The sequence below is a fragment of the Bombina bombina genome, chromosome 1 (assembly GCF_027579735.1).
Source record: "Bombina bombina isolate aBomBom1 chromosome 1, aBomBom1.pri, whole genome shotgun sequence".
Classification (NCBI taxonomy): domain Eukaryota; kingdom Metazoa; phylum Chordata; class Amphibia; order Anura; family Bombinatoridae; genus Bombina; species Bombina bombina.
This window is the reverse complement of record NC_069499.1, coordinates 301,714,482-301,738,066: the sequence shown is the minus strand read 5'-3', so window position 1 is coordinate 301,738,066 and position 23,585 is coordinate 301,714,482. Positions and strand designations below refer to the sequence as shown.

Sequence of the window (23,585 nt, the reverse complement as noted above, 5' to 3'; positions counted from 1 at the left end):
AACATTTATTTACCAAGTTTTAATGATTTTTCATTCTTATCAACATTCAAATGTCCACCGTTCTTCTACCAAATGATAATTTCACCACATTTGCCCATCTCTATCTATTTATCTATCTATCCATCCATATATTTCTCCTCAATCTACCTCATATTATCTGCTATATAACGTTAAACCCATATCAGTTTTTTATATAAATATTTTATTGAAGAGACATTTTGAGAGCACAAGTATATAACATTTTGCCAATACCAGAAACTGTAAACATGTCACTAAGGTTGCAACAAAGAACAACTGTTTAACTAGTCTAGATATCTAGCCAATCTCCAGTTTTTGCTTTGTTAACTTTATCTTACTTTTAATGTTTATAAGGACAGAGGTGGCATTTTTTTTGTCCCCAAGAATAATAGGGGAATTGTTTACCTGATCTCCAGCTCCACTGGCACATCTCCAGGACAGGTGTCCCCGTTATTAAGTGGGTCACTTCTGTCAGCTACAAGCAACAGGTCACAGTCACTGTACTGGCATTGTGATCAGCTTTGTCAGGGGTGACATGCTTATGATATAATGATTGTGATCATGTGACCCGATTCTGCTTAAAGGTGCAATCCCACATAATAAGCAAATGGCATTCATAAACTAGAAAAAAATAATGCCGATTTTAAAAATGCTGATATAGATTAACTGCTATTTCCTCATTATTAAAATGTTGTTTCATTATTAAAGGGACATGTAAGTCAAAATGATTCCGATAGAGCATACAATTAAAAAATAGAATATACTTGTTTTATTAAATATACTCTTTGTCTTAGTATCCTTTGTTAAAATATCCTACCTATCCTACCTAGCTTTGTATTTACAGAAAGGAGATATAAGGAGCATGCATGTGGCTTTGTAATAATGTTATGCATATAGTGCTCAAGAGCTCTGCACTCTCCTGAGCCTACCTCAGTATGCTCTCACAGAAAGAAGCTAAGTTTCAACAAAGGATACAAAAAATTAGGTAAATAATAGAATTATGTTGGGAAGTTTTTTTTAATTGTATGCTGTATCTGAATAATACAAGTCTAAATTTGGCTATCATGTCTCCTTAATTATTCCTCCCTGCCAAACAAGGACAGCAACATTCCTGACTTGTTAGCAAACACAAAAGATACAAGGTAGGTAACACTTTGTGTAGAGAGATGGGGTTGCACCTTTAGCTCTGCAAATGTACTGAAACACTATGAATTTTAAAATGCAAAAATAAATATTTAAATCAATAGAAATCTAAATTAAAAGCACATATACATGGTTCAGTACGCATGTTTTATGATGGAAAATGTCAAAAATAAATTCATAAAAATGTACATTTTTCAGATATGCATAAAAATATTACATAATCATTTTAAAAATAGGTTAGCAAAATATCTTTGGTTAACAGAACAAAATAGAACATTGTTGCATATATGTTCTATTTTGTATATAGGCATACGTATATATATATATATATATATATATATATATATATTTTTTTTTTTTTTTTTCATATGTTTTTATTTAAAAACCATACAAAATGTTGTCCTTTTTAATACAAGTATTACAAACATATACATTTGCGGGTCATTTTGCACAGCGTACAGACAGCTTTTTGTTTGTCTGTCTGGCCTAGCCAGTACCCAAATCTATGTATCAGCCAAATCTCAGCTGTGGAAAAATTGCTTATAAAAAATAACTACCAAATTTATTGTAAATCAAGGATGATCTAATATGGTGTATTACTGAATAATTATTGCAGTATTGCTTGCAGAGAACTGTTTGTATTACATCCGCAAACACATAGTTAAAGGGATAGTCTACACCGGAATTTTTTATTGTTTTAAAAGATAGATAATCCCTTTATTACCCATTCCCCAGTTTAGCATAACCAACACAGTTAGAATAATATACTTTTAACCTCTGTGATTATCTTGTATCTAAGCCTCTGCAAACTGCCCCTTTTTTCAGTTCTTTTGACAGACTTGCAGTCTAGCCAATCAGTGCCTGCTCTCAGATAACTTCACGTGCACGAGCACAGTGTTATCTATATGAAATACGTGAACTAACACCCTCTAGTGTTAAAAAACTGTTAAAATGCAATCTGAAAAGAGGTGTGCTTCAAGGTCTAAGAAATTAGCATATGAACCTCCTAGGTTAAGCTTTCAACTAAGAATACCAAGAGAACAAAGCAAAATTGGTGATAAAAGTAAATTGGAAAATTGTTTAAAATTACATGCTCTATCTGAATCATGAAAGTTTATTTTGGCCTAGACTGTCCCTTTAAAATCAGCTACAGAATGTTAATGCACTACCAATATGGAGATAGACACAGCATATGTGTGTAGCCACCAGTTAAGGGTCCTCAGGCAGACGAACATCAGTGATATTTTAACTGTAACTGTGTATTCTAAACTTATGGTAAAATAGGAAAACGCTTAATGAGTAGATTATGTAGTATGTATGTACTTTTTTAGATGAGATTTAATCCAGATTGTCTGGTATATTAGAATGAACTAATGTATTTGATACCCTTACTGACTCTGAATTCAATGATCTTAAGGGGACTAGGATTTTCTTTCCATTACTGTTTAACAAGTATTCAGAAATAGAAAATTAAAAAGCTCTTTGGTTAACTTTCACATGCAAAATGCCATCAGATTATTCAGATTATTTTAATTCCTTTTTATTTATTAAAACAGCCACTCACAGTGTACACAATCTCTCCACATTTTACCTAAAGTGACAGAAAAGTGCAAAAATGAAAACGCTCTTATGTGTTAGAACATGTGATTATCACTAACATACAGTATCTCACAAAAGTAGTGCATTGCTGCCCTGGAGTTACATAACATAACTAAACTATATGTTTAGCAACCTTATACAGTATCTCACAAAAGTGAGTACACCCCTCACATTTTTGTAAATATTTTATTATATTTCATGTGACAACACTGAAGAAATTACCCTTTGCTACAATGTAAAGTTGTGAGTGTACAGCCTGAATAACAGTGTAAATTTGATGTCCCCTCAAAATAACTCAACACACAGCCATTAATGTCTAAACCGTTGGCAACAAAATTGAGTCCAAATTTGGCCCAATTAGCCATTTTCCCTCCCCGGTGTCATGTGACTCGTTAGTGTTACAAGATCTCAGGGGTGAATGGGAAGCAGGTGTGTTACATTTGGTGTTATCGCTCTCACACTCTCTCATACTGGTCACTGGACGTTCAACATGGCATCTCATGGCAAAGAACTCTGAATATCTGCAAAAAAGAATTGTTGCTCTACATAAAGATGGCCTAGGCTATAAGAAGATTGCCAAGACCCTGAAACTGAGCTGCAGTACAGTGGGCAAGAGCATACAGCAGTTTCACAGAACAGGTTCCACTCAGAACAGGCCTCACCATGATCGACCAAAGAAGTTGAGTGCATGTGCTCAGCGTCATATCCAGAGGTTGTCTTTGGGAAGTAGATGTATGAGGGCTGCCAGCATTGCTGCAGAGGTTGAAGGGGTGGGGTGGTCAGCCTGTCAGTGCTTAGACCATACGCGGCACACTGCATCAAATTGGTCTGCATGGCTGTTGTCCCAGAAGGAAGCCTCTTCTAAAGATGATGCACAAGAAAGCCCGCAAACAATTTGCTGAAGACAAGCAGACTAAGGACATGGATTACTGGAACCATGTCCTGTGGTCTAATGAGACCAAGATAAACTTATTTGGTTCAGATGGTGTCAAACATGTGTGGTGGCAACCAGGTGAGGAATACAAAGACAAGTGTGTCTTGCCTACAGTCAAGCATGGTGGTGGGAGTGCCATGGTCTGGCCTGCATGAGTGCTGCTGGCACTGGGGAGCTACAGTTCATTGAGGGAACCATGAATGCTGACATGTACTGTGACATACTGAAGCAGAGCATGATCCCCTCCTTTGGACAATATTCCAACATGATAACGACCCCAAGCACACCTCCAAGACGACCACTGCCTTGCTAAGGCAAGGGTAAAGGTGATGGACTGGCCAAGAATGTCTCCAGACCTAAACCCTATTGATCATCTGTGGGGCATCCCCAAATGGAAGGTGGGGGAGCGCAAGGTCTCTAACATCCACCAACTCTATGATGTCATCATAGAGGAGTGGAAGAGGACTTAAGTGGAAACCTGTGAAGCTCTGGTGAACTCCATGCTCAAGAGGGTTAAGGCAGTGCTGGAAAATAATGGTGGCCACACAAAATATTGACACTTTGGGCCCAATTTGGACATTTCCACTTAGTGGTCTACTCACTTCTGTTGCCAACGGTTTAGACATTAATGGCTGTGTGTTAAGTTATTTTGAGGGGACAGCAAATGTACACTGTTATACAGGCTGTACACTCACTACTTTACATTGTAGCAAAGTGTAATTTCTTCAGTGTTGTCACATGAAAAGATATAATAAAATATTTACAAAAATGTGAGGGGTGTACTCACTTTTGTGAGATACTGTATAAGGTTGTTAAACGTAGAGTTTAGTTATGTTATGTAACTCCAGGGCAGCAATGCACTACTTTGAGCTCAGCTAGCTTAACACAAATGGCGAGCCAATGGGAAAAGGCATATGTGTGTAGCTATCAATCTGCAGCTAGCTCCTAGTAGTGCATTACTGCTCCTGAGCCTTCCGAGGTATAATTTTCAACAAAGGATACCAAGAGAATGAAATACGCTTCATAACAGAAGCAAATTGAAAAGTATCTGAAAGTGACATGCTCTATCTGAATCCTGAAAATTTATTTTTTACTTCCATGTCCTTTTAATAAGTCCATTGTATAAAAATAAAATGGTCAGCTGTTCTTTCACAAAAGAGAACTCTCAAATGTTAGTGACAGTATGTCCTTCCTTTACCTTTAAATAATTAAAGTTGTTGCTCTCCTCTAGCTGTCGGTAAAGGACATTTATTGTGTAAAATTTCACATGCAGTTAATTCTTTATATTCTGCCATCATTTATGCTGTTGACTCGAGCCAAATTCTTAGGTTACTTAAAGGGACATGATACTTAAATGTTGAAGAACTTGAAACTAATGCAGAATAGCTGTAAAAAGCTGACTAGAAAATATCGCTGGAACATGTCTATGTAAAAAAGGAAGATATTTCATCTCAAATTTCCTAAGTATTCACACACCACTGTAAAAAGACTTTTAGCAGAGAGTCTGGATGCTTGTCCCAGGATAAGCTAGGGAGTGTGCATCTGTCATGTGCAAGCACAGTCAGGTTCCTATTCAGTTTAAAGGGACAGTCTACTCAAAATTAAATTTTCATGATTCAGAAAGATCATGCAATTTTTAGCAACTTTCTAATTTACTTCTATTATCAATTTTTATTCGTTCTCTTGGCATCTTTATTTAAAAAAAGCTGGAATATAAGCTTTGGAGCCGGACCATTTTTAGTTCAGCACCTGGGTAGCACTAGCTGATTGGTGTCTAAATGTAGCCATCCAATCAGCAAGCGCTACCCAGGTCCTGAACCAAAAATGGTCCGGCTCTTAAGCTTACATTCAAATAAAGATACCAAGAGAACAAAGAAAAATTAATAATAGGAGTAAATTAGAAAGCTGATTAAAAATTTCATGCTCTATCTGAATCATGAAAGTTTAATTTTGACTATACTATCCCTTTATTAAGTAATTTCTATGAAATCTCATGATATTTTAGTGAAATCTCATGAGATCACAGCAAAGGCAAGGTATTACCTCAGCACTGCTGATGCTGATTGGCTATTTTTTTCAACTTACAGCTGGACAGCAGCTGAAGTATAACTGTTTACACAGCACTTACTCTGATGAGCTGAAGAAATTTTGAGGTAAAATATCTTCCTTTTTTACATAGAGATGCTCAGGTGATATTTTCTTGTCAGCTTTTTACAGCTATGCTGCATCACTTTCAAGTATTTAGCTTATGAGTATTATATCCCTTTAAGGCAGCCCACTGCTGGCTGGGCAGTTTCTAGAGACTGCTAGATAGGTCTGTGGAGGTCTCTTATCCAGCCTATACAAGCATGTATGCCAATGATACTGAAGGTGAATCCTATGAAGCAATGCAATCATGCACAATAACAGACGGCAGTGATTACATGTGGGAGGCTTGTTACAAACAGCGTACTCTCTGCTTCTGCATAATAACTAAGCTCTCACTGGAGTTATGTTGATGTGACTCATAAAAAGAATCACTTTTTGCTCTGAAATAACCCAAATGCCCAGCTGTCTTCACTTTGCTCTCTGATTGCAAACGTCAAAGTTCTGAGCGATTTAATAAAGTTGTGGCAATAAAATGGACTCACCTGACAATAAACAGCATAAGAACCAAATAATTTCTAAATGCATTAAGGACACTTTATACCCAGGTTTATTACATTAAAAAATATTGAAACCTGTATAATTAGAAAGATGAGATACCCAGACCCTCCTAGTTAGTCCATAAAAAGATTTCCCTAATGGATCTCTCTCCAAAATAAAAAAAAAAAAACAAGTAGAGCTGACCCTAATAAATCCCAGTACAATTGCAGAGAGACATTCTAAGTTTTGCTAGTCATGGCAATTAAGATTTGGTGTTATTATACTTAAGGAGACAGTAAAGTCAAAATTAAACTTTCAATAATCAGACTGAGCATGTTATTTTGAAAAAATAATAGCTTCTGTTATCAGATTGGATTTGTTCTCTTTGTATCCATTGTTGAAGAGTAAACCTGGAAGAACAATAGGATCTCTGGAGCCTGTATGTGTCTTTAGCACTCTATGGGATAGATTATAAGTGGTGCACGAACTGTAACTGCAAGCGATATCAGATTTTTGTGTGCGCCGGAAATAGCGCACGTATTACAAGTTGAAAGGAATCGTGAGAGTGGGATCACATTTAACGATCGTTGGGATAGCGCAACTGAAACCCGTGCGTAAAGGGTAGTGCATTAAAAATGTTTTTGCATAAAACACAACATAAATATATTCAATTAATAATAAATATATACAGTATATATACATACATACATACACATGTCTAAATATGTCTATGTGTATATATATATATATATATATATATATTAAACAAAAAACATAGCATCCCCACACTCTGGGAAACATAAAGAAAGAAGATTATGCAAATCAATATGAAGTTTATTAAAATACACAAGAAAACAAGTACTTTATGATGCATATGTTAAAACCACCTAGACTGGGCATCACCAGTCAGATTAAAAACAAGATGTCAGTCAGAATTACTGGAGATTACATAAACTATTATAGCAATGAATGAAATGAAAGCGTAAATAAACCAAAAGCTAGCTAGCTTATAAATTATATCTCCCATACAGTAATAGCAGGGTATTAATATCCATGCACATATATAATACATCCATTTTCCAGCTTTCCAGCTCTTAGAGACTAAACCATGAAGAGAAGCAAGAATTTCCAAATCAATAATTAGTAGTGTGCATTTAGTGGAGCATTCATGCAATTAACAACGCATTCATGTACATGCAAGTAGTGGGTGTTATTTGATAGTTTCAAGTGTAGCATATACACGGCTGTATAAGCCATAAGAGTGATCTCACCAGGATCCACTGTGCAGATAAGGTAAGTAAATAACACTTCATTGAGATTCTCTGGACCACTTCCAGAAATGGGTCAATCCGCCGAGTGAAGCATTCACTGACTAGTGCCTGAAGTTACATGCAGGCGACACATGTTTCAGACTCCAGCCTTTGACATTAGCTAACATATGATCCTCAGATAATATTGGCCAGTGCTTTCTTATGATTTTTCTAAGGGGGACTTACCTGGTAGCCATATTGTACCACAAAAGGAATTCTCTCTAGAGCTTTCTTTTTCTTCCTTTTGGCTACTAAGAGTTCTGATCTTGGTATTTGATCTACCCTATATCTGTGTTCTTCTAACACCCTAGGGGGATGCCCTCTTGTTTCAAATCTCTTTTAAAAATCACCCAGTTGATGGTTTAAGCTAGAATCTTCATTAATGATTCCTTTTGCCCTAATTAATTGACTATAGGGAACCCTTTCGAAAGTCTGAGGAGGATGTAAACTAGAAAATTAAAACAGATTATTCCTATCTGTTGGTTTTCTGAAAACATCAGTTAATAATCTGTTTTCATGTACTGATACTGTAGTATCCAAAAAGTTTTGTGATTCTAATCCATTGTAAACTGCAGATTTACATTAAAGGTGTTTAGTTCAATGAAAAACTAAAGTAAGGACTGTTGATCCCATGTCCATATCATAAACACATCATCAATGAACCTCTTCCAAAATCTACAGTGGGCCCTGAACAGTGAATGTGTGTAAAGAAACCTCTGTTAAAAATTGTGAACATATAAATTGGCAGATACAGGGTAGATTAAATACCGAGATCAGAACTCTTAGTAGCCAAAATGAAGAAAAAGAAAGCTCTAGTGAGAATTCATTTGTGGTACAATATGGTTAACACAACCCCTTAGAAAAATAAAAAAAAGCACTGGCCAATATTATCCAAGGATTATATGTTAGCTAATACCTTTAAGGACTTACCACTTTTTTCTTATAAGAAAAATTACAACTTACGTGATAAATTAGTGAGAGCAGATGTAGGTCCATGTAAGAAAGGGGAGGGCACTGATAAGGAGAAAATACCTTTTGGGACCTTTCCATGTAACAATTGTGCCCAATGCCACTCTATACAACTAGGGAGTACAGTAACTCATCCTAGGTCAGATAAATATTTTCCAAAAAAGGACAGTATACATGTAACTCTCAACATGTTGTTTATGTGAATAAGTGCCCTTGTGGGCTAGCCTACGTAGGGGAGACCAATACATGTATAAAAGATAGGGTTAAACAACATTAAACAGCCATAGGGAAGTTAGACACCCATGCCCCAGTTGGCCATCACTTTACTTTAATGGGACACAATAAAAGTCAAATGAAATTCCAGGTTGTAGACAGGGTGGGCCCTTTAAGGAAGGGGGAAATAGGCAGAAATTACTGTTTGAGAAAGTGGCACAATGGATAAGAAAATTGGATACTATGATCCCCTATGGTCTGAATAGCAAAGTTTTTACAATCACATTGATATATGTAGTTTTCTTTATTGTATATTTCTCTGTTTTCTTTTTGTATATTGAATTGAATTTAAACATGATGCATATGTTGTCTGAGATAAACATTGGTACATAGGAGCGTGTGATATACAGCATAATTCTGTATATATATATATATATATATATATATATATATATATGTATATATGCACTTTCCCTTGTTGAACAAAGTATGGCACTAGAGTCAACCCAGACTGTACTTAAATAGAAGAGTAGTATTCCATACCAACCAGGCCATGATGAAGGGCGGAGCCCGAAACCCGCATCGTCTGGATGTGACGTCAGACGCTAGTCAGTGAATGCTTCACTCAGTGGATTCAGGTTTCTGTTAGCTCACCCGTTTCTGGAAGTGGTCCAGAGAATCTGAATGAAGTGGGATTTACTGGGTCAAATAACACCTAATACGTGCATGCACATGAACGCCTTGTTAATTGCATGACTGCTTCACTAACTGCACACTGATTATTAAGTCTATAACAATTTATTATCTGAAACATTTAGACATCTAAAATAAATAACAGTAGGGTACCCTATCAGTTAAAACATAATACATATAACAATAGTAAAACATAGAAGTTCAATATATAGAGGCCCATTTATCAAGCTCCGAATGGAGCTTGAGGGCCTGTGCTTCTGGTGAGTCTTCAGACTCGCCAGAAACGCAAGATATGGAGCAGCGGTCTAAAGACCGCTGCTCCATAATCTGTTTGCCTGCTCTGATGAGGCGGACAGAGATCGCCACAATTCAACTCGATCGAGTACGATAGGGTTGATTGACACCCCCATGCTGGCGGCTGATTGGCCACGAGTCTGCAGGGGGCGACGTTGCACCAGCAGCTCAGAAGAGCTGCTGGTGCAATGCTGAATACGGAGAGCATATTGCTCTCTGCATTCAGTGATGTCTGTCGGACCTGATCCGCACTGTCGGATCAGGTCTGACAGACCTTTGTTAAATAGGCCTCAATATGTCCCAGAGTTGGCAATATAAGCCAATGTTCCCAAAAGATTGTCCTTCGACGTGATGTGAACTTTCTAGGTGAAATTCCTAATGTGTGTCCCAACAGGAAAAAAACCTGACGAAGTGGGAAGGAGCCTGCAAAACACATTAGGCCATGCCTATTATACACTATGGAAGAAGTGAGTGCGCTTACAGTGATGGCTGGACTGAAACCAGATTGTACAGATCAGCTGTTACTTGAGACACACGATATCCGCTTTTATATTTATTGGTTGTTTGGTCTGGTGGAACTAAATGGTGAAATTTGAACTACCGCATTACCTTACCTGGGGACTTGTTAAAAATACAGGTGTCTGATATGAACTTGCCCTAGTGTGGACTTCTAGTGAAACGGCTCTGAGGGGACCAACTTGTTAACCATTGCGAATACATACCTCATATGTTTGAGGGTATCCTTTCTGAGTGTATAGTTTTATTTGCCTTTTTAATAAATTGGTGCTTTTAATACTACACTTAGATCTTCTGTGAACTGTGTGGAACATTCACATTACTTTTTATCTGCAGTTCTACCTCAATTTTTGATTGGCAGCTTGGTGGTAATATTTTCCTCTATTTTTGGACTTTATCCTCTATAACTGACTTTATACCTGAATTTATTGTTTATAAAAAAACCTTTTATGTTTAAACTTAGTGTGCAATATAGTTTAAGCATAGTGTGCAATAGATTTTAAACTTAGCGATCTACATCTAATTCTTTGGTCCATGTTATAGGATAACCAAATTTAGTGTCAAAGCAGTGTATAATTTTTAATACCTATTTTATATAGTGCTATTTGGGGAGACGTCCCTTTTATGTGTTATATTATGTTTTAATAAATGTATATTTATTTTAAGTGATTGATATCTTTGGCTTTGTTTTAGCGCTTCCCTTATATTCTCTTTTATTATTTTAAATCTATCTTGTGACAACTATAGGGATATTGTCATTTAGGGGGAGTCTGATATCTCTTTGTCCTAGCGCACCTTAAACCCATATTTTATTATTATAACCAATGGATTTCCCAAGTCACAAAAGTAATCACCAGCAGAGTATTCAAATTCAGTTTTATCAGAATCAGTGAATGAGAAGGATTCTACAACAAGATCAAAGCTGTAGTGAAGAATGCAGAGGATCCAGAGTTGTTATTTGTTCAACCAAAAAGTTAAAGGTCTGAAAAGGGGAAAGATAAAAAGTTGTGACATGGGACTAGAAAGGTAAACTTTCTATATATGCTTCTATGTCTGCTGACATGTTTTTACATGTACTAGATGCTTGAAGTAGTTTTGTGGTAATCATGTCTATCTATCAAGGGAGTGGTATAATTGGTATTAGCTGAAACAGTAACTGGGCTTCTGGGTGTTCACTTAAGTCCACAAGCAGAAGAAATTAAAAGATATGGAAACTATGTTTTCTGTTATTTTGCTGCCTAGCAACATGACCTCAGAGGTTAAATACAACCAGAAAAAGGATTATGCCAAGAAGGAGGACAAAAAATATTAGAATTAAAATTTGTCTCAGACATTTCAACTTTACAAAAGCGTGGAATGAAGGAACCCCCTAACATTTTCACCCTTGTTTTGATGAATTGATGAGTGTATTTCTGTCATCCATGGTGACTTGGTGGCATTTTAATGACCAGCATTATCAGTGGCTTGCCACCAGACCATGTATATATGGGGTTGGGGAAGGATATGGAATTAGGTATGACATGATAATTAAGGATGGGTGTGCCATTTCAGAGTGGGAAACAAGGTTGTGGTTACATCTTCCGAATAATAGTCAAAGTCAGTTTGATCCGTCATGCTAGTACTAAAAGATGCAACAGCAGTCCCTATTAAAACAAATAAGAGGAGGCACAGCAAATATAAATTAGAGGACTATATTCCAAGAATACCAGTCTCTGTATTGACGAACATCCACTCCTCACTTTAGTAGGAATAATGTCAATAGATATTCAACAGGTTTCAATTCTTCAACAGTCCAGCTTTTTGCCCAATGTGACTAAAACAACAAACACAAAAGAATGTGCCACAAGGCAAAGATCACCCCAGTTTCTCAAGATGAATCAGCAAATGTCAATATGATACAAATGCTGCAGCACCTAAATGTGCTAAGTGAGACAGACTGGACTCTTTCAGTGGCTAAGCTCACTGAACTGGAAATATTGACTCCACTTGCAAAAAAAATAGCAACTTTATTAAAAACAATGATAAAAAAGCCAAATAGGCTGTTTGTAGGAAGGATATATTGCTGTGTTTATTCCCTTGTAGACCAATATGCGCCCAAAAATGAGCTAGGCAAGTTTAATTTGATCCCCTTATCTTACCCAAAAGTAACTTTGGTAGACAGTAATATTGATCCGGAGTTGAATTTAACCCTGAGGTGATTTTGGTGACGGAGGTGGGACACTCAGTTTTATTAACCAAAGACTACAATGAGCCTTTGCTCTAACATCTACAGGTGCATCCAGAGTGGCACCTTCTAATGAACTGTTGTTTTGAATAGAGCATTTTATTGATGTATGAATACTACTGGGCTGTTCAATCTAATGAGAATGTCAGTGTTTTTTCTGTAGTAGACTTAATCTGGCTATTTATTATTTAGATGACTACCTGTTAGTGTGCCCTAGTAAAATGTAAATTATGTAAAACAGTTGAATACACTTTTACAGTCACGGCAGCATAGTTGGATCCCATTAGTAAGGAATTTTAATATGGAACACTTAGGAACTTTTTCCTAGGATATCTAGATTGACACATGCACCGGACTCCTGCTTTGAGTCTTGATGGAGACAGTGTTGCAGGTACTGGTAGCAGAGAAAGTGATGTTAAGGGGTTCACAGTTTGTTTTAAGGAAAGCTTTAGTTTTTATCATCCCTTATAGGAAATATATTTAGAAAAGTTGAGTGTGTCACAGCACCATTTGTTCAGATTAGGGGGAGTTGAAATAAAATTTTTTAAAAAAGTGTTGGAACTCTTCCACTGTGCGATAATATTTTATATGTTTTATCCCTTCAGACTTGTGCTGAAATCATCCTGAAGTGTAATATGGTGTAATATGGTGTAAAAGTATTGTAGAGATTAATATTGCTTATTATCAAGGACACATTGAGTCTCTGATACTTTAACCGCAGATGATTATGCCGAGTTGATTTACTGGCAGAGCTCATAATGTAGTTGTAAACTGCATAATGATTGGAAGATGTAGATTTAAATAGCAAACTAAGTAATACATCTAATATGCCTGAAAAAAACGGCCAGTAGGCTGAGGAACGCGTAGCGTATTGCACACTTATGCACTTGTAGGTGCATTGATTGATTTTATGTATATGTTTTATCTTTATTAAAAGTGTGTTTTAAACTTATCACTTCGTTAGTTTGATCTATACGATCTTCCGATATTGCTGATTACCTATGATTGGTTATCAGCTTCACTACAACCATTTTGGCTGTGAATTTCATAAACATTGGAGTTATCTTCCTACAGCTGTTCCAGAGACCTGGAGACCAGCGAGTGTTTTGTTAACTCTTCCACTGTGTAGCAATCATGCAAACCCAATAAATAAAAAATATTAATTTAGAGCTACTCATAAAATCAGCTGGGGCCCAGTTTTTAGGCTTTGCTCATTAGAACAGGCTTATCACAGGCTTTCCTGGATTTGTCAGCTAAGTAGCAGGTGGATGGTCCCAGCAGTAGAGTTGGAACTGTGCGAGGAGTTTTGGCTGGATGGAAATGTCACTGCCTGTTATGTGATCTTGTGCTCTTTAATAAACATTCCAACCAATCTATATCAAATCCTTGGTGTGTTGTTTATTTAATCGGGGTGTTTTAAGGGGTTGGGTAAACTGTAACTATATCCTGGAGTTTAAAGGTAAAGTCAAAAATTAAAAGTTTGTGATTCAGACAGTGCATTCAATTTTAAACAACTCTCCAATTCACTTTATCAAATTGGCTCAATCTCTTAGCATCCTTTTATGACGAGTAAACCTAAGTAGGCTGATAGGTGTTTAGATGCATGCATGGGTATTTAGCATTCTATGGCAGTAGTAACTATGTATAACACTGCTATAAACATTGTTGCAAACACTGGCCTAGATTTGGAGTTCGGCGGTAAAAGGGCTGTTAACGCTCCGCTGGCTTTTTTCTGGCCGCACCATAAAATTAACTCTGGTATCGAAAGTTCAAACAAATGCTGCGTTAGGCTCCAAAAAAGGAGCGTAGAGCATTTTTACCGCAAATGCAACTCTCGATACCAGAGTTGCTTACGGACGCGGCCAGCCTCAAAAACGTGCTCGTGCACGATTCTCCCATAGGAAACAATGGGACTGTTTGAGCTGAAAAAAAACCTAACACCTGCAAAAAAGCAGCGTTCAGCTCCTAACGCAGCCCCATTGTTTCCTATGGGGAAACACTTCCTACGTCTGCACCTAACACTCTAACATGTACCCCGAGTCTAAACACCCCTAACCTTACACTTATTAACCCCTAATCTGCCGCCCCCGCTATCGCTGACCCCTGCATATTTTTTTTAACCCCTAATCTGCCGCTCCGTAAACCGCCGCAACCTACGTTATCCCTATGTACCCCTAATCTGCTGCCCTAACATCGCCGACCCCTATATTATATTTATTAACCCCTAATCTGCCCCCCTCAACGTCGCCGACACCTGCCTACACTTATTAACCCCTAATCTGCCGACCGGACCTGAGCGCTACTATAATAAAGTTATTAACCCCTAATCCGCCTCACTAACCCTATCATAAATAGTATTAACCCCTAATCTGCCCTCCCTAACATCGCCGACACCTACCTTCAATTATTAACCCCTAATCTGCCGAGCGGAGCTCACCGCTATTCTAATAAATGTATTAACCCCTAACGCTAAGTCTAACCCTAACACTAACACCCCCCTAACTTAAATATAATTTACATCTAACGAAATTAATTAACTCTTATTAAATAAATTATTCCTATTTAAAGCTAAATACTTACCTGTAAAATACATCCTAATATAGCTACAATATAAATTATAATTACATTGTAGCTATTTTAGGATTAATATTTATTTTACAGGCAACTTTGTAATTATTTTAACCAGGTACATTAGCTATTAAATAGTTAAGAACTATTTAATAGTTACCTAGTTAAAATAATTACAAATTTACCTGTAAAATAAATCCTAACCTAAGATATAATTAAACCTAACACTACCCTATCAATAAAATAATTAAATAAACTACCTACAATTACCTACAATTAACCTAACACTACACTATCAATAAATTAATTAAACACAATTGCTACAAATAAATACAATTAAATAAACTAGCTAAAGTACAAAAAATAAAAAAGAACTAAGTTACAAAAAATAAAAAAATATTTACAAACATAAGAAAAATATTACAACAATTTTAAACTAATTACACCTACTCTAAGCCCCCTAATAAAATAACAAAGCCCCCCAAAATAAAAAATTCCCTACCCTATTCTAAATTAAAAAAGTTACAAGCTCTTTTACCTTACCAGCCCTGAACAGGGCCCTTTGCGGGGCATGCCCCAAGAATTTCAGCTCTTTTGCCTGTAAAAGAATAAATACAATACCCCCCCAACATTACAACCCACCACCCACATACCCCTAATCTAACCCAAACCCCCCTTAAATAAACCTAACACTAAGCCCCTGAAGATCTTCCTACCTTGTCTTCACCATACCAGGTTCACCGATCCGTCCTGGCTCCAACATCTTCATCCAAGTTGGCGATCCATCATCCGGTGCTGAAGAGGTCCAGAAGAGGCTCCAAAGTCTTCCTCCTATCCGGCAAGAAGAGGACATCCGGACCGGCAAACATCTTCTCCAAGCGGCATCTTCGATCTTCTTCCATCCGGTGCGGAGCGGGTCCATCTTGAAGCAGGCGACGCGGATCCATCCTCTTCTTCCGTTGTCTCCCGACTAATGACGGTTCCTTTAAGGGACGTCATCCCAGATGGCGTCCCTCGAATTCCGATTGGCTGATAGGATTCTATCAGCCAATCGGAATTAAGGTAGGAATTTTCTGATTGGCTGATGGAATCAGCCAATCAGAATCAAGTTCAATCCGATTGGCTGATCCAATCAGCCAATCAGATTGAGCTCGCATTCTATTGGCTGTTCCGATCAGCCAATAGAATGCGAGCTCAATCTGATTGGCTGATTGGATCAGCCAATCGGATTGAACTTGATTCTGATTGGCTGATTCCATCAGCCAATCAGAAAATTCCTACCTTAATTCCGATTGGCTGATAGAATCCTATCAGCCAATCGGAATTCGAGGGACGCCATCTTGGATGACGTCCCTTAAAGGAACCGTCATTAGTCGGGAGACAACGGAAGAAGAGGATGGATCCGCGTCGCCTGCTTCAAGATGGACCCGCTCCGCACCGGATGGAAGAAGATCGAAGATGCCGCTTGGAGAATGTGTTTGCCGGTCCGGATGTCCTCTTCTTGCCGGATAGGAGGAAGACTTTGGAGCCTCTTCTGGACCTCTTCAGCACCGGATGATGGATCGCCAACCCCCGCTTGGGTTGGATGAAGATGTTGGAGCCAGGACGGATCGGTGAACCTGGTATGGTGAAGACAAGGTAGGAAGATCTTCAGGGGCTTAGTGTTAGGTTTATTTAAGGGGGGTTTGGGTTAGATTAGGGGTATGTGGGTGGTGGGTTGTAATGTTGGGGGGGGGGGGTATTGTATTTATTCTTTTACAGGCAAAAGAGCTGAAATTCTTGGGGCATGCCCCGCAAAGGGCCCTGTTCAGGGCTGTTAAGGTAAAAGAGCTTGTAACTTTTTTAATTTAGAATAGGGTAGGGAATTTTTTATTTTGGGGGGCTTTGTTATTTTATTAGGGGGCTTAGAGTAGGTGTAATTAGTTTAAAATTGTTGTAATATTTTTCTTATGTTTGTAAATATTTATTTATTTTTTGTAACTTAGTTCATTTTTATTTTTTGTACTTTAGCTAGTTTATTTAATTGTATTTATTTGTAGCAATTGTGTTTAATTAATTTATTGATAGTGTAGTGTTAGGTTAATTGTAGGTAATTGTAGGTAGTTTATTTAATTATTTTATTGATAGGGTAGTGTTAGGTTTAATTATATCTTAGGTTAGGATTTATTTGACAGGTAAATTTGTTATTATTTTAACTAGGTAACTATTAAATAGTTCTTAACTATTTAATAGCTATTGTACCTAGTTAAAATAAATACCAAGTTGCCTGTAAAATAAATATTAATCATAAAATAGCTATAACATAATTATAATTTATATTGTAGCTATATTAGGATTTATTTTACAGGTAAGTATTTAGCTTTAAATAGGAATCATTTATTTAATAAGAGTTAATTTATTTCGTTAGATGTAAATTATATTTAAGTTAGGGGGGTGTTAGTGTTAGGGTTAGACTTAGCTTTAGGGGTTAATCAATTTATTAGAATAGCGGTGAGCTCCGGTCGTCAGATTAGGGGTTAATAATTGAAGTTAGGTGTCGGCGATGTTAGGGAGGGCAGATTAGGGGGTTAATACTATTTATTATAGGGTTAGTGAGGCGGGTTAGGGGTTAATAACTTTATTATAGTAGCGCTCAGGTCCGCTCGGCAGATTAGGGGTTAATAAGTGTAGGCAGGTGTCGGCGACGTTGAGGGGGGCAGATTAGGGGTTAATAAATATAATATAGGGGTCGGCGGTGTTAGGGGCAGCAGATTAGGGGTACATAGGGATAACGTAGGTGGCGGCGCTTTGCGGTCGGAAGATTAGGGGTTAATTATTTTAACTAGCTGGCGGCGACGTTGTGGGGGGCAGGTTAGGGGTTAATAAATGTAATACAGGGGTCGGCGGGGTTAGGGGCAGCAGATTAGGGGTACATAAGTATAACGTAGGTGGCGGTCGGCAGATTAGGGGTTAAAAATTTTAATCGAGTGGCGGCGATGTGGGGGGAGCTCGGTTTAGGGGTACATAGGTAGTTTATGGGTGTTAGTGTACTTTAGGGTACAGTAGTTAAGAGCTTTATGAACCGGCGTTAGCCAGAAAGCTCTTAACTCCTGCTTTTTTCAGGCGGCTGGAGTTTTGTCGTTAGAGCTCTAACGCTCACTTCAGAAACGACTCTAAATACCGGCGTTAGAAAGATCCCATTGAAAAGATAGGATACGCAAATGGCGTAGGGGGATCTGCGGTATGGAAAAGTCGCGGCTGAAAAGTGAGCGTTAGACCCTTTAATCACTGACTCCAAATACCAGCGGGCGGCCAAAACCAGCGTTAGGAGCCTCTAACGCTGGTTTTGACGGCTACCGCCGAACTCCAAATCTAGGCCACTGTTTCCAGATGGCTAAAGACCCGTGCACGCTCCTGAGCTCCCCTAGTATTACTCTTTAAAGGGACATTAAACATTTTAAGATGGTAATATATAATGATAAAATGTATATAAAAGAACAACTCTGCAATATACTTTTATTATTTATTTTTCCCCTTCTCCTATAACTCCATTTTGAAATTGTGAACTTTTCACTCCCTTAAGAAATGGAAGTTCAGAACACTGACATTCCACACAGGTAACCTAAGTTACAACATGGCAGCTCCCATTGTTTTATAGACACTAAAATGTTACAATTATTTTGTCAATATTTTAAAAACTAATGAAACTTTAAAAAATACATCTACATGTTATTCTCAGATGAATCTTTACTTTGAATGCATCATTCTATGTAGCATTTATGTAGTGTTTAATGTCTCTTTAACTCATATCAAATACTTAAAAAGTGATCTTATGGCCTGAATGAGCAGGTAAGGCTAGGATAAATAGTTATACATTTATTTCTGTATTCACAAGTTCTTATTACTTATTGATATAGTATGTGATTTTTAAAAGGGCATTTTGCAATGACATAATTAAAGTTCAATCAATAAACCAATCCCATGTATTGAAATATTAACATTATGTAGCTGAACTGGTATAAACCAGTCAAAATAAATTAAAATTGACTTTAGTTGAAGACGTCAGGATGAGGTTTATAGAGTCTTGCTGCATTTACCTGCTGGCGCAGTTTATTAAACTAAACAACAGACAACTTTCTTGCCTGGGCAATTCAAAATCTGAGGGGAAACCTCCCAATACCTGACCTTTTGCTTTACAAAATACACGCACTAATTTGCACATTGGATAATACCACAGAAAGTTGCGCAAATATGAACTTGCTGTTTATCTCTTAGGTTTAGTTATAATAATGTCAGATATATATAATATTTCTTTCAAACACTCACACAATTTTTCTTTTAAAATGGTTCACATATCAAATATTGTTCATTGTAACATTAAAAGTTATAGTATAAAAATATTTGCCCATGCCCCTTCCTCACAGTCACATGTCATTAAAGAAAATGAAATGCACACCAGGGGCCCTATCCGATATGCAGCGTCGCCCGCAAAAGCCGGCGACGCCAAATTTTGCGCGGGTTTGGTATCCTATATACATCGTAAACTAGAAGTTACGCTTGTATATTTCTGCCTTCGGGCTGTAGTTTTTTGGCCCATAGACAGGTATACCAAACCCGCGCAGTTTAGTATCCACTATACAGCGTGAGGACTTATGTGGCGAAAATGGAGAAATCTTACTCCATTTTCACCTCGCCACAAATTGCAGGCGTAGTAAGCCTTACGCTGAGTATTGGAGCCCCGTAACTCCCTAAACTGCCTGCAAAATAGAACCTAACACCTAACGCATGCGCAATGTCTATCTACCTGTCAACCGCAATCCCCCGCCGCCATCCCTAATAAAGTGTTTAACCCCTAAACCGCCGCTCCCGGACCCCGCCGCCAGCTACATTAAATGTCTAACCCCCTAATGTGACCCCCCTACACCGCCGCCATCTATATTAAAATTATTACCCCTAATGTGAGCCCCCTACACCGCCGCCACCTATATTAAAATTATTACCCCCTAATGTGAGCCCCTACCCCGCCGCCACCTATTTTAACTACATTACCCCCTAATGTGAGCCCCCTACCCCGCCGCCACCTATTTTAATTACATTACCCCCTAATGTGAGCCCCCCTACCCCGCCACCACCTATTTAAACTACATTACCCCCTAATGTGAGCCCCTACCCCGCCGCCACCTATTTAAACTACATTACCCCCTAATGTGAGCCCCTACCCCGCCGCCACCTATTTAAACTACATTACCCCCTAATGTGAGCCCCTACCCCGCCGCCACCTATATTAAAATGATAACCCCCTAATGTGAGCCCCTACACCGCTGCCACCTACATTAAAATTATTAACCCCTAATCTAATCCCCCTACCCCGCCACCACCTACATTAAAATGATAACTCCCTAATGTGAGCCCCTACACCGCCGCCACCTACATTAAAATTATTAACCCCTAATCTAATCCCCCTACCCCGCCACAACCTACATTAAAATGATAACCCCCTAATGTGAGCCCCTACACCGCCAACACCTACATTAAAATTATTAACCCCTAATCTAATCCCCCTACCCCGCCACCACCTACATTAAAATGATAACTCCCTAATGTGAGCCCCTAAACCGCCGCCACCTACATTAAAATTATTAACCCCTAATCTAATCCCCCTACCCCGCCGCCACCTACATTAAAATGATAACCCCCTAATGTGAGCCCCTACACCGCCAACACCTACATTAAAATTATTAACCCCTAATCTAATCCACCTACCCCGCCACCACCTACATTAAAATGATAACCCTCTAATGTGAGCCCCTACACCGCCGCCACCTACATTAAAATGATAACCCTAATGTGAGCCCCTACACCGCCGCCACCTACATTAAAATGATGAACCCCTAATCTAATCCCCCTACACCGCCGCCACCTATATTAAAATGATTAACCCCTAATCTAATCCCCCTACACCGCCATCACCTATATTAAAATGATTAAACCCTAATCTAATCCCCCTACACCGCCGCCACCTATATTAAAATGATTAACCCCTAATCTAATCCCCCTACACCGCCGCCACCTATATTAAAATGATTAAACCCTAATCTAATCCCCCTACACCGCCGCCACCTATATTAAAATGATTAACCACTAAACCAAAGTCTAACCCTAACACCCCCTAACGTAATTATTATTAAAATAAATCTAAATAATATTAATAATATTAACTTTATTTTACAGGTAACTTGGTATTTATTTTAACTAGGTACAATAGCTATTAAATAGTTAATAACTATTTAATAGCTACCTAGTTACAATAATTACCAAATTACCTGTAAAATAAATCCTAACCTAAGTTACAAATACACCTACACTATCAATAAATTAATTAAATAAACTACAATTATCTAAACTAAAATATTATTAAATACACTAAACTAAATTACAAAAACAAACACTAAATTACAAAAAATAAAAAAAGATTACAAAAATTTTAAGCTAATTACACCTAATCTAAGCCCCCTAATAAAATAACAAAGCCCCCCAAAATAAAAAATGTCCCTACCCTAAACTAAATTACAAAAAGTAATCAGCTCTAAAACCCACCCTATCCCCCCTTAAAAAAACCTAAGTCTAACCCCCAAGTGGTCCTTACCTGTCCTGAAGACCGGCGGAGAAGGTCCTGTTCCAGGCGGAGAAGTCTTCTTCCAGGCGGCGACCTCTTCTTCTTCCAGGAACCAGCCGGCGCGGAGCGGAGGAGTTGAAGACCGATGACCACGGAGCTGAAGACTGTCCTCTCTGGAACTGAAGACCGGCGATGCAGGAACTGAAGATCGGCGACGCTGGAAGTGAAGACCGGAGCCATGGAGCGTGGAGGATCCTCTTCATACAATCACCGCCGTACACTAAATAGGAATTCAAGGTACGCGATTAAAAATGGCATCCCTTGAATTCCTATTGGCTGATTTGAGCCTTCAAATTCAAATCAGCCAATCGGATAAAAACTACTTTAATTCTATTGGCTGATTTGAATAGCCAATAGAATAAGAGCTACTGTAATTCTATTGGCTATTCTAATCATCCAACAGAATTACAGTAGCTCTTATTCTATTGGCTATTCAAATCAGCCAATAGAATTAAAGTAGCTTTCATCCGATTGGCTGATTTGAATTTGAAGGCTCAAATCAGCCAATAGGAATTCAAGGGACGCCATTTTTAATCACGTACCATGAATTCCTATTCAGTGTACGGCGGCGATCGTATGAAGAGGATCCTCCACGCTCCATGGCTCCGGTCTTCAGTTCCAGCGTCGCCGATCTTCAGTTCCTGCATCGCCGGTCTTCAGTTCCAGAGAGGACGGTCTTCAGCTCCGTGGTCATCGGTCTTCAACTCCTCCGCCTCGCGCCGGCTGGTTCCTGGAAGAAGAGGTTGCCGCCTGGAAGAAGACTTCTCTGCCTGGAACAGGACCTTCTCCACAGGTCTTCAGGACAGGTAAGGACCACTTTGGGGTTAGACTTCGGTTTTTTTAAGGGAGGATAGGGTGGGTTTTAGAGTAGGGGTGTGTGGGTGGTGGGTTGTAATGCGGGGGGTTGTTCTTTTTTTTTACAGGTAAAAGAACTGATTACTTTGGTGCAATATCCCACAAAAGGCTGGTAATAGAGCTGATTACTTTTTGTAATTTAGTTTAGGGTAGGGACATTTTTTATTTTGGGGGGCTTTGTTATTTTATTAGGGGGCTTAGATTAGGTGTAATTAGCTTAAAATTCTTGTAATCTTTTTTTATTTTTTGTAATTTAGTGTTTGTTTGTTTTTGTAATTTAGTTTAGTGTATTTAATTATATTTTAGTTTAGATAATTGTAGTTTATTTAATTAATTTATTGATAGTGTAGGTGTATTTGTAATTTAGGTTTATATTTATTTTACAGGTAACTTGGTAATTATTTTAACTAGGTAGCTATTAAATAGTTATTAACTATTTAATAGCTATTATACCTAGTTAAAATAAATACCAAGTTACCTGTAAAATAAATATAAACCCTAAAATAGCTACAATGTAATTATTAATTATATTGTAGCTATCTTAGGGTTTATTTTATAGGTAAGTATTTAGATTTAAATAGGAATAATTTAGTTAATATTATTAATATTATTTAGATTTATTTTAATAATAATTATGTTAGGGGGTGTTAGGGTTAGACTTAGGTTTAGTGTTTAATCATTTTAATATAGGTGGCGGCGGTGTAGGGGGATTAGATTAGGGTTTAATCATTTTAATATAGGTGGCGGCGGTGTAGGGGGATTAGATTAGGGGTTAATAATTTTAATGTAGGTGGCGGCGGTGTAGGGGCTCACATTAGGGGGTTATCATTTTAATATAGGTGGCGGCGGGGTAGGGGCTCACATTAGGGGGTAATGTAGTTTAAATAGGTGGCGGCGGGGTAGGGGCTCACATTAGGGGGTAATGTAGTTTAAATAGGTGGCGGCGGGGTAGGGGCTCACATTAGGGGG

At 38.0% G+C, this 23,585-nt stretch overlaps 1 protein-coding gene across 2 annotated transcripts in view; it reads right to left on the bottom strand.

The window, feature by feature from the left end:
- SEMA5B (semaphorin 5B) overlaps positions 1-23,585 on the bottom strand; it is a 754,887-nt gene that overhangs the window by 2,813 nt on the left and 728,489 nt on the right. The window lies entirely within an intron of this gene.